Source organism: Chiloscyllium plagiosum, chromosome 15 (assembly GCF_004010195.1).
Source record: "Chiloscyllium plagiosum isolate BGI_BamShark_2017 chromosome 15, ASM401019v2, whole genome shotgun sequence".
Taxonomy (NCBI): Eukaryota; Metazoa; Chordata; class Chondrichthyes; order Orectolobiformes; family Hemiscylliidae; genus Chiloscyllium; species Chiloscyllium plagiosum.
Genome location: NC_057724.1, coordinates 45,967,868 through 45,972,376, shown reverse-complemented (window position 1 = coordinate 45,972,376; position 4,509 = coordinate 45,967,868).

Sequence of the window (4,509 nt, the reverse complement as noted above, 5' to 3'; positions counted from 1 at the left end):
GCAAGTTTTGCATTTCTTGCGGTTGCAGGGGAAGATGCCGGGAGTAGAGGTTGGGTTGGTGGGGGATGTGGACCTGACGAGGGAGTCACGGAGGGAGTGGTCTTTTCGGAACGCTGATAGGGGAGGGGAGGGAAATATATCCCTGATGGTGGAGTCCATTTGGAGGTGGCGGAAATGATGACGGATGATACGATGTATATGGAGGTTGGTGGGGTGGTAGGTGAGGACCAGTGGGGTTCTGTCCTGGTGGCGATTGGAGGGGTGGGACTCAAGGGTGGAGGAGCGGGAAGTGGAGAAGATGTGGTGGAGAGCATCGTCGACCACGTCTGGGGCGAAATTGTGGTCTTTGAAGAAGGAGGCCATCTGGGTTGTTCGGTATTGGAACTGGTCCTCCTGGGAGCAGATGCGGCGGAGACAAAGGAATTGGGAATATGGCATGGCGTGGGAGGAGGTGTAGTCTAGGTAGCTGTGGGAGTTGGTCGGTTTATAGTAAATGTCCGTGTTGATTCGGTCGCCCGAGATAGAAATGAAAAGGTCTAGGAAGGAGAGGGAGGAGTCTGAGACGGTCCAGGTGAATTTGAGGTCGGGGTGGAAGGTGTTGGGCGGAGGAAAAGGTGGGGGGTGGTGCCAGTGTAGCTGCGGAAGATGGACTGTTCCCCATATCCTATGAAGAGGCAGGCATAGCTGGGATCCATGCTACTTCTTTGGTTTGGAGGAAGTGGGAGGATTGGAAAGAGAAGTTGTACAGAGTGAGGACCAGTTCAGTCAGTTGAAGGAGGGTGTCAGTGGAAGGGTACTGGTTGGTACGGTAGGAAAGGAAGAAGCGGAGGGCTTTGAGTCACGATGGTTGGAGGAAGAGCGCGTCACCTTCCGCCTAGGAACCCTCCAACCACAAGGGATGAACTCAGATTTCTCCAGTTTCCTCATTTCCCTTCCCCCCACCTTGTCTCAGTCAAATCCCTTGAACTCAGCACTGCCTTCCTAACCTGCAATCTTCTTCCTGACCTCTCCGCCCCCACCCCACTCCGGCCTATCACCCTCACCTTGACCTCCTTCCATCTATCGCATTTCCAACGCCCCTCCCCCAAGTCCCTCCTCCCTAGCATTTATCTTAGCCTGTGGACACGCTTTCCTCATTCCTGAAGAAGGGCTTATGCCCGAAATGTCGATTCTCCTGTTCCTTGGATGCTGCCTGACCTGCTGTGCTTTTCCAACAACACATTTTAAGCTCTGATCTCCAGCATCTGCAGTCCTCACTTTCTCCTCCAATTGGAAACCATAGGCCATCTCCATAGACAGAGGGAACTGAATAGTAGGAAGATGAATAAGGAGGTTTGTATACAATAAATAGCAAAATTGACAGAGCATGGGTGTTGGTGGGAGGTTGATTCACTGGCAGAGATAGAATGAGTGTGAGGTGGAAAAGCACAATGCCACCTACCTAGCATCCTACCTACCTGGCATTGTATCCACCTGGCATCTTACCTCTTTAATAACTGCCACCTTAGCCCCATACTTATCTTACCTACTTACCTTTCATAGTGACTGACAGGGCTGCTGGACATTAAAATCCCAGAATATGGCACACTGACTGGTGTAAAAGGGGACGTGGCTTGACATCCTCTGGCAATCCTGTACTACAAGGAACTGCTCGATTTCACATACTGTCTGCATTTCTGAAAAAGCCAAGATTGGAAATCCTGGCGAGAAATGTGGAACACAGTAAGAGCAAAGATAAAAGGACTGTGACTGCCACTCCTCAGAATGTCCAAGCCATAATATTGAGAGGCAGTTCTGTCATTTATAATAGCTTGCAGTCTTTATAATTTAAACAAGTGCACAAAAAACTCGTGAATCTGCTTTTACCCAAGGAATTAACATTTTTGAGTCATCCCAAGCAAATAACCATTAAAAAAAATGGAACAAGAGGAAGATAAACAAACACTTAATTTGCAATCTCCCTGTCCTGGACACAGTCTTGCTTTGCAGAAGATAATGCACACAACAGAAAAGAATTTGGATTCCAATCAGGAGTATTCAGTCATTATAAAAGCTATTCGTAAGTAGGCTATTGAGCGGTGCACCATGAGGTCAGTTTGATGTGCAACTGAAGAGAATTGCTTGGAATCCCACAAACAAAAATTTCAAGACAAAGTCTGGCAAATTGCAAATGTGGAAAGCTATTTATTCTGAAGTATTTAAAGTACAGTTTTAAGTGTAGAAACTGAACTCCAATGAGAAAAGTTAACCACTCATCTTTCTGATAGATATAACATGCTTAATGACAATCACTAACAACATAAACATCATAAATACTTTATAATCCATTAACATTTTTCCCAGTTTCTTCCCTTCCTCTTCTGAATGGAATGACTTTCCTTGGGTACATTTCCACAAATGTAATTCACTCATCACATACTCACAGTGCATATTTGAGCCTAGACAGAGGTTGCAGACTGTTTAACACTAGGGCATCATACTTGAATTTGATCCTTTTCTTACAACACATGCACATTTTAAAGCAGGAGTCACTGGAGCAAGAAGGCTGACCAATTATTTTCTTCTCTTTCACTGAGCAAACCACAGGCCAATTGTAAATTCTCACCATCTGAGCTGGTTGACATCCATATAGGTCACGAAATGGATTCTGTTCTGTTTGGCTAAGCTTGGCAATGCCTTTATTTACCAGAAACATTAGGGATGATCCATTTGAATTGAATTGAATTGGCCTTATTGTCACATGTACTCATATGAATACAGTGAAAAGTTTACAAGTCACCACTTATGGCGCCATCTCAGGTGCAAGGTACCTAGATACAGATTCTTCAGTACAAGTTCTTAGGAAAACAATTAGAAAAATAAAAATACTAGCGTAATTTGTTTGGAAAAAATGTATTTGTCTTAGTCAAGTAGCAATCTTTGATAAAATTATGACCAAAACTAATCTTATCCTCATTCAGCAATCACACCTACATTTGTCAGTGGGGTTCAGTTAGCTCAGGTGGGTAGAACAGGAGGTTTGCAACACAGCATGATACCAGCAGCACAGGTTCAGTTCTTGCAGCAGTTGAGGCTGCATCAAGGCTCTGCCTTCTCAATCTTACCTGAGGCAGTGTGATGAACCTCAAGTCAAACTCTCCACCAATCGCTTCTCTCTAATGAAAGAACAGTCCTCTGTGAGTATGGTAACTTTACCTAATTTTAAGCAGGAAGTGAAAGCTAGACATTTTTCCTTTTCAAACCCAACTCATTAATCAGAAAAAGTACATGCTTGGCTCCACTTGAGTTAGAATGAGTTCTGATTGTGTTTTGCATACACATTGCAAATTACTTCCAACCAGCACCTAGTAAAATGTATTCAATTTAGATGGAGGACAAAAACAAAAAAAAAATCAACACCTTCTGTTTAATATGAAAAAGCAAGATAGTAACAGGAATGTGCAAGCAAAAATGAAAAATGTGGTAGATTCTGTACCTGAGCCATTACTTATTTCAAAGCACTTTATTTCTGAGACCCGTTTTCACCAAGCAAGGGCTCATTGTTTTTGAAAGTAAGGCTTTTCCTGTCCTCATTCCAAACACAAATGCAGACCATGGTGTGAACTGCAATAGAGAAAACAACAACATACAAGGAAAGTATTTTCAAACAGGAAAAGTAACACCATGAGGTTGGGGTGGGTGCACTGAAATAGTTCATTAATCATTTTCAGCTACTGTTTATCTGGGATCTAATAGCTCTCATACTGATACATGCAGAGTTATTGGTGGAGACGTGAGTAAAGTTTTGCAGACAAAAAGGCTGTTGATCCATCTATGACTGCACAAGCATTACACTAACTTTTTAAAGCTGCAGAGATTCATTTTCTAATCCACTGATTGTTAAATCAAAAGAAATAGAGACACTTTTCAGCTCTGCCATTTAATAAGATTGTGGCTGATCTGATTATGGCCTTAACTCCACTTTCCTGCCTTAATCCCTTATCAATCAAAAAAAAACTCACTCACCTTGGATATATTAAATGACCCAGTATCCACTGCTCTTTGTGGTAGAGAATAACAAAGACTAATGTCACTCAGAGAAGAAATTTCTTCTGATCTTTTAAAATAAGGGACATCTTATTTTTAACCCACACATCATAATTCTCAATTCCTAAGAGTTCCTCAAATAACTTTTGACAAACACCATTTCCTTTTCATAAAATATGTAGACACTGTCTGATTATATTATGATTTTCTAAATGTCCAGCTGCTAACTTCTTTACAATGGATTCCAGTATTTTTCGAATGACAGATGTTAAACTAACTGACCTACAGTTTCCTACTTTCTACCTCAATCCTTTCTTGAGTAATGTTCTTACTTTTGTAGTTTTCCAATCTGCTGTCTTTAGCTACTTTTTTTGTTTTTTCATGTATTTGTACAGTCTTTCACTGTCTTTTTACATATCATCATAGAAGAATCATAAAATCCCTACAGTGTGGAAACAGGCCCTTTGGCCCAACAGGTCCACA